We start from the raw sequence: 13,868 nt of genomic DNA on the forward strand, positions 1-13,868 counted from the left end.
AAATTTAAACTTTCATTATTACAACTGTACGCCGGTTCCTTCCCTTCCATAGATTAGTTGTTTTTCTGGGCGCAGGTTTTGTCATTAAATACGGACCTTCCAATCCTAGAATCTTTTACTGTAATTCTATGGTTTAGTTGCAAGTGCTAGTAGGTGACTAAGTGCGTGGGCTTTGTTACCATGAAAGCGTTTGTGCGAGAGGTTGGACTCATTTTAACTTTCGGTTTTATATTTAGATTTTGACCGTTAAACTTTAAACGGACAGTTTTCTTGGAATTACTATCAACACCAGTTATTATAAACTGTACGATTATTTACCAATTTTAAAGTTATTCTTGACTGAAAATACGAACCATTAAAAGGAAGTCATTTTAACTTTTAGTTTTAAAAAGCGGATAACTGTTGTATATTGATAGTGGAATTAGAACTCTTTGAATTAGTCTCACTACATGATCATTTTATTCTTTGAAATGAGGGACGAGGGAGGTGTTCCAGGTGTTGAATATGATGCCTTTCTACCCAGAAAGATCATTACTTTAAAACTGTTGTTCACTTAAAAGGATTTAAACTTATGTTTTTTGGGGGTCAATTAGTTAGCTTTGTCGCCTGGGCCGTGTTTTAGGTTGGCCGAAAAGCGGACAGCTGTTAACCTTAGCTGTCATTTGCCAATCACTGCGGGGAAAACATGAATTTATTATATTAATCAGAAGATGAACCCTATTCATATAGAACCTGCAGGGGCCATGGACTTGAAAGTCAGGTAAAAAAAAAATTTTCAATGCAAGGTGAATAGGCCTAGTATTAGTTTATTAATACATAGCAATGCACTATTAAAAATTCTGAATTAGGAACCATCAGCAAAAAGAAAACTTATTATTAATCTACTTTTATCTGCCGAAACGAAGCAAGTATTTAAATATGACCCCTTTTATCTCTCTCCTCGTACTCTGCACACATCTAACTAGTACCTGTCCGACCAGGTGATAGCCTTGAGAAAGCGTCCCCAGAAATAACGGCTCTACTGGTACTAGGATCATAATCATCTGTTTATTATTACAAGGCTTCCCTTTCGACCCGACCTTGTTAACGCAATTTGACCCGGGGTTGCGTTCAGCAACATTATTTAATATACTACACTTAATACTTATAAGCAAATTATTCATTAGGGAATTTTGGAAAACTAGGTATTTCGTCAATGGAATTTTTAATTAGAATTTGATATGATTTAGTATGTCACATGCATTCAATGCTAGGAATGATTGTGCACTATTATGGCCCGTAGGGGGTAGTGCCGTTAGTGCACCTCATGTGGTGCACTGTAGGCGTTACTTATGGGTCTTGCAGCGTCCCTTCGGCCCCTAGCTGCAACCTAATTTATTCCTTTTACTGTATTTCTGTTCATGTTCTTTCTTCCATTTTACTTTCCACCCTCTCTAACTTTTGGTTCATTGTGCAACTGTGAGGTTTTCTTCCTGTTAAACTTTCTTACTGTCAGGCTTCCCTTTCAGCACTGAATGACCTCATAGGTCCCAGTGCTTGGCTTTTGGCTTAAATTCTGTATTCTATGCACTAGTGTAATTGCAGTCTGTTGGATATTAGCCCCACATTTTTATTAAGTGTTAATTTAGTGATTTGAAGTTTATTGAATATGTATGAGGCTTATTTAATTTAGCTTAAAGCAATATAGTTAGCGACTCAGGAGTTGGTTGTAATGTTAGGCTAGAGCTGTTAACCAGCTCAGTGGTCTGGTTAAACTAAGGTGTACTTTAGTGTAGGCCCCATGCATAACAGATGCTTTATGGTGAAGCAGTTTGAAGTCATTCATAGATTTTGAGAAATCTATGAAAGGCTTGTGAAATTTAACATCAGTTAAACAATATCACTACCTAGGAGGTGGAAAGCAAGGCTAGTGTAGGCCCTATAAATAAGATACTTTATGGTGAAGCACTTCTGAAGTCTCTCTCCTTGAATCTTCCAGTAAAGGAGTTGTTCAATTGCTGTTGTGGATAATTACGTATGGGGCAAGTGTGGGTTTTTCAAAAGTTCAGCTTTTTGATATCCAAATCTTTGGTGCAAGATTTAGGTATTTAAAACCCAGTGAATGTCATGGGTACCTGGGCCAGGGACATATTAATTGAACTAACCAAAAGTAATTAAAAATTTGTACCTCAACAATATGGAATGTTTAGTTTTCTGGAAGGGCTGTTGCAAAAATATATTTTCGGGGTTCTATGTGAGTTGACAAACTCAAGAAATACCAGGTTATGATGATAGACCACTTTGTGGTTTTGTAAGTAGAAAAATTTGTAAAAAGGCTTAACTTAAAATAGTAGTTACAGTATAGGTAATTATCCATAATTTTGAGTTTACCACTTATAAAACATACTTAGTGTATTTTGTCTTCATTTAACTGGTTAGGGTCAATTTGTATAGAAAGTTTCTTGGCAACTTAGTTTGGTTGTCGTTGAATAAAGCAGTGCAATGGTACGAGGTATTGAGCAGTGGTGGTTAAGATTGTCCTTGGTAAGCTTACAGTATTGTTCCTTTCTGTGTATGAACACAGTTGTGGTCAGATATAATCCTTGCTGTAACCTGCCATTTTGAGGTCAGATTCTGTCCTCTCCACTTTATATCCAAACAAGGGATATTTTCAACCTAGTTTAAACTTTTAATATTTGAAGGTGTCAGGCTGCTGTCTGTGAAATATTGTTCTGAAGATGAGTCATAATGAATTTACCTATACTGTAGTAGGCTAGGTTCTCAAAGGTTCTGCTATTTTATCTTTGTTTTTTGTGACCATTAGTTTTTAATTTTGGTGTGGTTGCAACTTAACTACACAGCCCTTTGATTAAATAAGGCTGCTTCAAATTTTCCCTAATACATACTGTACAGGGGTTAGATTTTAGTGGTTTTTCTAGCAGTGTGCACTCTTTGCCTTGAAACCTATCTAGTCCTGTCTCTATGGCCCCACTCCATGGATTTTGGGTCTTCCCATTGGTAGTCACTTGTGCTATTGAACTTAAATTTTGGTGGGACTGTTCACCATAAAGCTACATTGTTTTGTATATTAGGGATAAGTAATTTTTCGGAGCAAATCTGTTTTTCTGGATAAATATTGTAATGCACTGCGAGGTACTAATAGGCTATTTACCTGATAAGTTAGGTTTAGGCCTACCCTAATTTCATAATTTAGGTAAGCTTCAATCAGTTTTGCTATATTGTGGTCATAAGGTGTTTTCTTACTTTTTCTCTAGATTAGATGGCCTAACTTGTAGCTTAGGGTATGTGGCAAGTTTTCCCAAATTTGCCTGAAAGAATTTGATGCACAGTGGCGGTGAAGTTTAAGGAAGCAAGCTCAGTTTTATAGAATATTGTGTTGCAGATGTAAGTGTTTAGCCCAAAATTAGACTACGTTTGTAGCCTGGGAATAGTCATGTTTAAAAATTGTTACTGTAAGTGGTGTCAAGAGTACAAACATATAGGTTAGTCTGAAGGCATAATCGTGCATAGAAATTCAGTGGAAATGTCACTGGCACTTAAAGTAAGTAGGGAGTTGAACTTTGAGGAAGCTTCTTATTGTGATCAGTAGCTTTTGAGACAGGCATTATTAGCATTCTAAGTTATACAAATTAATTGTAAAGTCCTCCTGCTTCTTATTAATACGTAGATGAACTTGGTATGATTTCTTTCAAGTTATTAGGTAAAGAAACTAACATGCCTTGGCCTCGAAACAAAAATCTTTGTTGTCAAACTAGTCACACACACCTGTTGATGTTAGTAGATGCATTTTAGCTGCAGCAATATTCATATATTTTTTTCAGTGTTGCAGTACTCAAATAGGACTAGGAAAATTGCTTGGTTGCAATTGAAGCACTATTATAATTGGATGAAAATTTATTTTAGATTTTTCAGTTTAATTTGAATATGGGTTTGATAGTAACATTTTAATTAAACTCATGATGCTGGATGAAAAGGTTTTGGAAATTTTACAAGTTTTTCCCAAAGTTTGGCTCTACATAGCATTTTCTTACAGATTTGATATGTATGAAAGATTTCACTCCTATGAAACATTATGGTTTATTTTTTATATAAAAAATTTTTGCATGTGAAGAAAAGAGTACTGTATGCCAGTTAGGTTGCCGTTTATTGAATTTTGAACAAAATCCTATGCAGTTAAGTAGCATCAGTTTTGAACTTGGCTGTACAAGACACTCAACCTGATACCATGAAAGATTACTCGGTATAAATTTAATTCGTGCATATCTTTTGAAATCCCAAAGGCAACTACTCCAGTATTTTTGACATCTTGCCAAGGTATGGCCTGAAGTTGCATATTGAAGGGCATATGGTACTGGTAACCTAGTTAAAGCATATTTGATATATTCAACCCTGCTAAGTAATAAGCAGTAAACTCCTCTCTCCCAAGCTTAATTGGTAAACACTCACAGTACTGTACTCTATCTTTTTCAATTGAATGAAGTTATTACTACACAAACTTACTGGCCTTTCATGTCGCACTTATTTCCAGTTCCTTAAGCTGTTTAAATGGATAGTTTTGTTGCTACCTTTTGTAGGTCTAAGTAAGTTTAGTCTTTAAAGCTGGTCCATTTATTGATGAGCATTAATTGGGTTGTATATTGATGCACTACCACCAGTAGCATCTAAAGTGTAACTTCAGTTGGTGAAAAGTTCCTTGAATGATGGCTTAGGTTCTCCTGCGTTCTCAGTTTCATCAAAAACTTTTAGAGAATTTTGTACCTTAACTTTTTGCTTTTTCATGTAAACCTCTTCTCTATTTTGTCAACTTATGGTTGGCTTCCTGCTGCTACTTATCTATCCCTTCTATACTCTTCCTCAGTGTATCTAATTTGTCAGTACTAAACATCTTTGATTAGTAATTAAATTAAAACAGTTGCCTGTACAAATGTTGATAGACGTTATGATTTTAATATGAATTTTTAATGTTGGTATTTCTTTTGCAGGGAATCTTCTTCCTCGATCACCCCTCTTGTGAGTACAGAACAGTCTGGAGAATGTTGAGTACTGTCAGAATGTTTGTGCCTTATTTGATTAAAATTGTCTTGCTCATCTGAGGCTATTAGAGAAACAGTGTTTTGAAGTGGTAATTTTCATATTTCTGGTATGCATTTGTTTTCTAAGATTAATTTTGTTTTCTAAGCTTAATTTTAAGGGTAAAATCTATTAATGAGTAAATGCTTTTCAAAAATTTTTTAAATGTTTCTAAATTTATTTTATTAGTCTCTTGTACTACATACTCAAAAAGCAATTTGTGAAGTGATGACAAGATTGCTGAAACAAATATTTGTGTAATGTCAGTTGTCTGATATCTCGTGTGTTCCATGTTCTGCTGTCAAACTTGGTTTTTTTTTTTTTTTTTTTTCTCCCATTTAAAGCATTATCCACTTTGCTGTCTTTTGTATGCACATGATATCTACAGCAATTTACCTATTACTGAGCTTGACTGTTAGCTTTTATGATTGAGGCTTGACTTTAATTCATTTCTCTTATTTTCTGTTGTTTCCTTTCCCATCCACTACTCATTCTGAGAATGAAATTGAAAATGGACTCTGCTGCATTACAGGTTACCTAAAATTCACTTTTGAAGTGATCACGTTCTGTAGCTCAAACCTGCTGCTCTATAAGTTTGGTGGTGGTTCTATCTGGGAAGCTTTTTTGGCTGTTGGGAAAGTTTGTCATGTTTGAGGTTTATCTCCTCTTTGGTAGGATTGATGCAGTTTGATGTCCTGCCTCTTTTCTCAAGGCAATTTTTCTTACCACTTAATCACTGTTGCATTGAACTCATATGGAAGTTTTACATATAACCACTGTCACAATTATTAGAGTGAAATCTGTTTTGAATTTCTGTATACCCTGCTGGCTAGTTTTGATTGTATACAGGTTTTGCGTTTCTGGATTCATGTACTCTACAGCATTCCGCTGGCCTCAGGTGTGTGTGTGTATATATAACTTTCTAACATTTACTCTCATCTGTACCCCAGTCTCTTCACTGAGCTACCTTGACTTTTAAAGTGTTCACTTACCCTTTAGCCTCCTTAGAGGCAGTTTCATTGCTTCTTGGATTCAGTCCTAAGTTTCTTCCATTGGCCATTAAGAGCAGTTTAGTGCCTACCCCATCAATTTTTTGCACATAACAGGAAAAGATTTGGAAGGGGATTAGAATTTTACTTGAATGACAACTCTCATTTTCTTAGCTGGCATCTTAGGTGTGTGCTTGACAGTAAACCAAAGTTGTAACTTGTTGATTTGTCAGTGGTTTGGTTTATACCAGCTTAAGCTCTATCATGGCAGAGGAAAGGTTTGAGGGAATGTTTCGCACACCACTTTTAGGATCTTCATTATGAACTTTTGTTGCATTAATTCTTTTGCAATTACTGTATGCAGCGTAATCTAAAATCTTGATGCGTATGTGAGGCTTATCCCTGCGAGTTTAATGAACCTGCTACACCAGTCTTTGTGAATAATTTCTTTGGAATTTCTTGATGAATAATTTCTTTGGAATTTGTTGAAACTTGTACAACAAGGGATCCTCAGTGTAAATAAAAATAAAAGGGCCTATCTTGTTCATGACTGCCAAAAAGCTCGCATAGCTATTGTAAATACATTTTTAGGCGCTGAATCTGACATCCTGTATTAATTTTAAGCTGTATTAATTATTGTAGTCTTCAAAATAGATCCTTAAAAATATTTGGATCACATGTATCTCTTAGATGAACACTACCCTTTCAGCACATTGTAACATTATATTTCAACCTTAGCCTTAACTATGCATTGTAAGGAGTTTATTAGTTAGTTGAGCATTTTATTAGTTGAGTAATGAAAAACTAATGTAGCAGTGAAACTATAGCATATAAATCATAAGTTTGTTGGCTTCCCTTTTAAGGGGTTAGACACAAGTTCTCTCATCACTACTTCAGTGTCCTGTTATCTGAAGTTTGTGGTCGTAGTCATTAATATAATGACTGCGTTAAATAGTGGGACCTGCCATCATAGGATAAATCCATCGGGGAGATTGGCATAAGAAGCATCTCTGTACACAATCGGCTTAAACTTAAAACAGTCACCCAGTCCTGGGAAATACATACTCTCAATAGGCATTTGTTTGTCACGGTCAGATCTTTTACTTTCAGCTTATTTATTTTACAGCTAAGTTATAACACATCATATGACAAGTCAGGTCTTGAATTAGTACATAACCATCCTAGTTGGCCTACTTGACTCCTAAAATTCTCCTTTTCTTCATTACACTCTGTAGTCTTATTTAATCCTCTCTCAGCACTTTGGAATCAGAGATTTAAAATATTGTACTAACTTTGGTTTGACTGCATGGACATTCTGTATAATATCCAGGCCAATATACTGTATCTGAATGTAGCATTACTTTGCTCCTTAACCTGAAAATTTCTGATTTGGACAATGACTACACTTTCAATTTCTTTATTCCTCCCCACAGGAAATCTACGTGTGTCAAGAACATGCCTCGCAAATCTCCTTCACAATACCAATAGAATGCTGCAGGGTCAGTTTTCACCTGATTACATCCCACCTTCAACAGGAAAGTCTTCACTGTGAAATACCATTTTCCAACACCACCATTAAGACCATATACATATTTTTAATTTCCACAGTACATTATCATCACTGCCAGCTTCAAGTGGAATAAGATACTCTTTCTGCTCAAACTGTTCACTCTGGAGGAATACAGCCTTAATATCAATCGAATTCACTGACCAGCTTTGGGAAGACTATATACCAACAAAGGACCTGAACACTTCCTTGATAACAGTGGGATAATCTGATTGGATTTCTTTTTCCGCAAAACCTCTGGCAACAAGTTGTGCTTTAATTTTAGTTTTCCCATCATTGTTTTCCTTTTCCGTTACCACCCATAGAACTGACAGTGCCTTTTGACCCAAGTTAGGAATTTTCTCATACACCAAAATTCCTCCAACTTTTTAGTTCGTTTTTTTGCTTTATCACGTTCCTGTCTGTGTTTTCACAAGCCATTACTGTTTCATGGGTTCCTGTACTCCAGTCTTATAATACTGGTACCCATTTCTCTACCACTGTTCCAGTCAATGGCTGTTATATTTCCATCTTTATACTTAATATTCCTCCAACTACTACATTTTCCTGTAGATTTTCCAGCACGGCTGTGAACAGTTCCTGTCTGCCATTCATCAGACTCTTTCGGCAGGAGTCTTACCCTGTCCAACCTTTGGAATACCCTTGATTTTTAAAATTGTCTTCAGATGAAATGTCCTCAACTTTGATGTGGTTCTTGTTTTCTTCCTCATTTTTTTATAAATTTTCCACTGTGATTTATAACTACTATCACATTCTTGCTGTTGTCCATTTCATCCTTTGCTCTGATACCTCAATACTGTATATTGAGCATTGCTGTTCTTCCTCCTCTAGTCTTTCTATCAAAACTGTGCGTTATCTCCTGAATGTTTCTTGTGTTCATACAATATTTGAACCATATTTCAGAATCACACTTTTGCCATCTTGACCAATGACTGTTGCTGGTCCTATCCATCCCTTTTGTTCATCTCTTAAAATAGACTTTATCTCTGTTCTAAGCACTTTACCAGTGGTTCTTACTTTGTCTTAGAGCCCATTGTATTTTCTCTGAAGTTTCAGCAGCAGTAAAGGCTTTTCTTGCAGAGTGGCTAGCATTGAGGTGTTTGGCAATCAATTTCACTAGATGTTATACCTTATGGTACAGGAAGTTGTTCATTCATGGTAGGTTAGGATTCCGCCCATACAAGAGTTGAAAAGGGCTAAAACCTCCTACCACTTGGAGAGAATTTTTAGCACTGACTGCCCATGCCAAAGCCACTTCTAAAGATAGTTCTGGTTGCTCTGACATTTTGTCGCCATTTTGTCTATAACTGCATGATTATGCTCGCACAGACCAATACTGAAGGGAGGTATGCATCACTTGAATGTTTGATTTCTCACACATTTCTAGAAGTGTTGTTGGCAAACTTAACCACCGTCATCACACAAGAATTTCTCAGGGTGTCCCAAACCAGTTCCCAAGTATGTCTCCATAATTTTCTTGTTGCCGTATCCACCATATGCAGAAAGTATATATCCCCTTTTTTTGTACTCCTAAAGGTCGAACAGTTGGCCTTGATGGTATATTTCATGTGTATCTCTCAGCTATCTGACAGTACTTCAGCATATATGTAGCGCACTTCGCCCTTAACACCAGCATCGTGCAACAGCTGAATCAGTCTCTTAGATGTTGAATGACTGAATTGTTGCTGCAATTTTTCTATCTTTTCCTTTTCATTATTTCACAAGGTCGTCATTTTTCTTCCAGGCTTCTGTCTCGTCCCTTAGTGGAAGGCAGTAGTGTCCTGAAGTGCACCTCTGTTTCAACTTTTTTTTTTTTCCCTTGAATTTCTGCAGTATCATTTTACAAGTCCAATTTCATTTGTGCTTTTGATCTTTTGCTGAATGAAAGGGGGATAGAACAGTTCACTACATCTATCACACTTGCTCTGTCACCTATAATGTTCACTGGAAATTTTACTTTCATCATTGTTTTATACACGTTACCATCACCAGACTTAAACGTTGTTTCACTTTCTTCTTCTATTCTCATTTTTTCCTCATCTGACAAGGGCACTGTATGCTTTTAACCAAATGAATCACTACCACACACTGTAGAACTGCAGGCTGTCTCCATGGTAGCTATATATCGACCAGTGCAAGTCTTCCTCCTTTAGTTTCTATCAAAACTGTGCGATATCTCCTGAACGTGTTTCTTGTGGTCTTGCAGTATTTGAACCATATTTCAGAATCACACTTTTGCCATCTTGACCAATGACTGCTGCTGGTCTTTTCCATTCCTTTTGCCTTTTCCCCCAATGACTGTCGCTGGTCCTTTCCATTTCTTTTGCTCTTTCCTCTTAAAATAGACTTTATCTCTATTCTAAGGACTTTACCAGTGGTTCTTACTTTGTGCCCTAGTGCCATTTTGTATTTTCTCAGAAGTTTCGGCAGCAGTAAAGACTTTTCTTTGCAGAGTGGCTAGCATTGAGATGTTTGGCAATCAATTTCACTAGGTGTTGTACCTTACGGTACAGGAAGTTGTTCATTCATGGTACATGGTAGGTTAGGATTCCGCCCATACAAGAGATAAGGGCTAAAACCCCCTACCACTTGGAGAGAATTTTTAACACTGACTGCCCATGCCAAAGCCACTTCTAAATAGTTCTGGTTGCTCTGACATTTTTTGTCACCATTTTGTCTATAACTGCATGATTATGCTCAACAGACAGTTACTGAAGGGAGAATATGCATCACTTGAATGTTCACGTTTTCACACATTTCTAGAAGTGTGTTGTTGGCAAACTCAACCACCGTTATCACAAGAATTTCTCGGTGTCCCAAACCAGTTCCCAACTATGTCTCCATAATTTTCTTGTTGCCGTATCCACCATATGCAGAAAGTATATATCCCCTTTTTTGTACTCCTTTAAGTCTTAACAGTTGGCCTTGATGGTATATTTCATGCATATCTCTCAGCTATCTGACAGTACTTCAGCATACATGTAGTGCACTTTGCCCTTAACACCAGCATCCTTAAGCAGCTGAATCAGTCTCTTCGATGTCGGATGACTGAATTGTTGGTGCAATTTTTCTATCTTTTCCTTTTCATTATCTCACAAGGTCGTCATTTCTTGTCTTCCAGGCTTCTGTCTCGTCCCTTAGTGGAAGGCAGTAGTGTCCTGAAGTGCACTTCACTTTCAACTTTTTTTTTTCCTTGAATTTCTGCAGTGTATCATTTTCTAAGTCCAGTTTCATTTGTGCTCTTGATCTTTTGCTGAATGAAAGGGGGATAGAACAGTTCACTACATCTATCACACTTGCTCTGTCACCTATAATGTTCACTGGAAATTTTACTTTCATCATTGTTTTATACACGTCACCATCACCAGACTTAAACGTTGTTTCACTTTCTTCTATTCTCATTTTTTCCTCATCTGACAAGGGCACTGTATCAAGCAGTGCAAGTCTTCCTCCTTTAGTGTTTCTATCAAAACTCTGCGGTATCTTCTGAACGTGTTTCTTGTGGTCTTACAATATTTGAACCATATTTCAGAATCACACTTTTGCCATCTTGACCAATGACTGCTGCTGGTCTTTTCCATTCCTTTTGCCTTTTCCCCCAATGACTGTCGCTGGTCCTTTCCATTGCCATCTTGACCAATGACTGCTGCTGGTCTTTTCCATTCCTTTTGCCTTTTCCCCCAATGACTATCGCTGGTCCTTTCCATTGCCATCTTGACCAATGACTGCTGCTGGTCTTTTCCATTCCTTTTGCCTTTTCCCCAATGACTGTCGCTGGTCCTTTCCATTGCCATCTTGACCAATGACTGCTGCTGGTCTTTTCCATTCCTTTTGCCTTTTCCCCCAATGACTGTCGCTGGTCCTTTCCATTTCTTTTGCTCTTTCCTCTTAAAATAGACTTTATCTCTATTCTAAGGACTTTACCAGTGGTTCTTACTTTGTGCCCTAGTGCCATTTTGTATTTTCTCAGAAGTTTCGGCAGCAGTAAAGGCTTTTCTTGCAGAGTGGCTACCATTGAGAGGTTTGGCAATCAATTTCACTAGGTGTTGTACCTTACGGTACAGGAAGTTATTCATTCATGGTACATGGTAGGTTAGGATTCCGCCCATACAAGAGTTGATAAGGGCTAAAACCCCCTACGACTTGGAGAGATTTTTTAACATTGACTGCCCATGCTAAAGCCACTTCTAAAGATAGTTCTGGTTGCTGTGACATTTTTTGTCACCATTTCGTCTATAACTGCATGATTATGCTCACACAGACCATTACTGAAGGGAGAATATGCATCACTTGAATGTTCACGTTTTCACACATTTCTAGAAGTGTGTTGTTGGCAAACTCAACCACCGTTATCACACAAGAATTTCTCGGTGTCCCAAACCAGTTCCCAGCTATGTCTCCATAATTTTCTTGTTGCCGTATCCACCATATGTATATATCCCCTTTTTTTATAGTCCTTTAGGTCTAACAGTTGGCCTTGATGGTATATTTCATGCGTATCTCTCAGCTATCTGACACTTAGCATGCATGTAGCACATTTCGCCCTTAACACCAGCATCCTGCAACTGCTGAATCAGTCTTTGATGTTGGATGACTGAATTGTTGGTGCAATTTTTCTATCTTTTCCTTTTCATTATTTCACAAGGTCGTCATTTGTTTTCTTCCAGGCTTGTCTCATCCCTTAGTGGAAGGCAGTAGTGTCCTGAAGTGCACCTCAGTTTCAATTTTTTTTTCCTTGAATATCTGCAGTATCATTTTACAGGTCCAATTTCATTTGTGCTCTTGATTTTTTGCTGAATGAAAGGGGGATAGAACAGTTCACTACATCTATCACACTTGCTCTGTCACCTATAACGTTCACTGGAAGTTTTACTTTCATCATTTTATACAGGTTACCATCACCAAACTTGTACGTTGTTTCACTTTCTTCTTCTGTTCTCATGTTTTCCTCGTCTGACAAAGACACTGTTTGCTTTTAACCAAATGAATCACTATCACAACTGTATAACTGCAGGCTGTGTCCATGATAGCAGAATTAATAATTCAGTCATCAACACTGACATCTTTTAGGATTTTCAATAACAATCTCTCTTCCTCCTTTACACTACTTATGTACACATTTTTTGGACATGCTGGAGACAGATGGTACGCTGATCCACCCATAACATTTCCTAACCTTACCATATATGTCAACAAAGTTTCTTAGCCTATTTGTTTCACTTCTGTTTGCTATGCTTCCTCTTCCTCTTAACCTCCCATGTCCTCTTTCACGTGTGATGACAGTGAGTTCTTCTATTCCAAATGCTAGTGATAACAATTGACTTCCAAAAAATTTCTTAAGGGAAGGGCTTCCTTCATGGAAGCAAACATTTTGTTTCACTAAATGACACTGCTGTCAACACTTTGTCTTTAACCTCTAGCCCTGCACTGTATAGTACTGTAGCTTAAATGCTAAAATACATTTTGGTGTAATTTGTACGTCTCCAGAACTGCAGTTCTCTTCACAAATTCCAAAAAGTACTTCTCCATTGTGTGCCTTTTCCTTTTTATAGCTGTCAAACCTTGTCCATGCCTTATACGCTGCTGACATCTCATCCTTCTTGTACCACTTGTTTGTGCTGAAGCAAAACTTTCATTCCATCTTCAACTGTCAACTCTTCATTATTCACTTCCTCAAATCTTGCTCCTTACCTCTCTCCCTTCTGGGAATGACAGGACAACAGCAGCAGCTTGTTTCTTTTTCTCGAAACTTGTGACAGGCTGCCATGCTTTCAGCTCTGTTTCCAGTGGTCATAACCTTTGTCAGCCACATTCGCCAACACTACCCATGTTTACATCTTCTAAATTACTCATTAATCTCCTCCTCCTCCCTGCCATAACCACGCTCTGCTACCATTTGTTGATTGTGTATACCAGCGTGGCAGGAGAATCAAAGGCAGACATAAACTAACATTATCTACCTCAGAGATCCGACCTACCAAGTGCCTATGTCGCGACCATTCGCTTTGTCCTCCATCACAACGTAAACATAAAGTAACAAAAACAAACGACGAGCGCGAAACACAACGTCACACAGGTATTCTCAACAGAGTTTACCTTGCATCTCAGAACCATGTCAGGGTGATTGGAGGCTTGAGTCCTGAGGGCACTTGAAGGACTTGATGCCACCAGAGGACATGTCTGTGGTGTAAGCCATAGTCCCTTCCTCTAGGTCACTGTAATGGCTGTTCAGTTGAATGACC

General features: G+C 37.6%; 1 long non-coding RNA gene across 1 annotated transcript in view; it reads left to right on the forward strand.

Annotated features, from left to right (window-relative positions):
* LOC136855914 (uncharacterized) overlaps window positions 1-7,630 on the forward strand; it is an 8,744-nt gene extending 1,114 nt beyond the window's left edge. The window contains exons 2-3 of the long non-coding RNA XR_010858176.1: window positions 4,983-5,010; window positions 7,493-7,630. This is a non-coding gene — a long non-coding RNA (uncharacterized lncRNA). The remainder of the gene's footprint in view (window positions 1-4,982; window positions 5,011-7,492) is intronic.
* The last annotated feature ends 6,238 nt before the right edge of the window (window positions 7,631-13,868 follow it).

This window comes from Macrobrachium rosenbergii, chromosome 33, assembly GCF_040412425.1.
Source record: "Macrobrachium rosenbergii isolate ZJJX-2024 chromosome 33, ASM4041242v1, whole genome shotgun sequence".
In the NCBI taxonomy this organism is placed as follows: Eukaryota; Metazoa; Arthropoda; class Malacostraca; order Decapoda; family Palaemonidae; genus Macrobrachium; species Macrobrachium rosenbergii.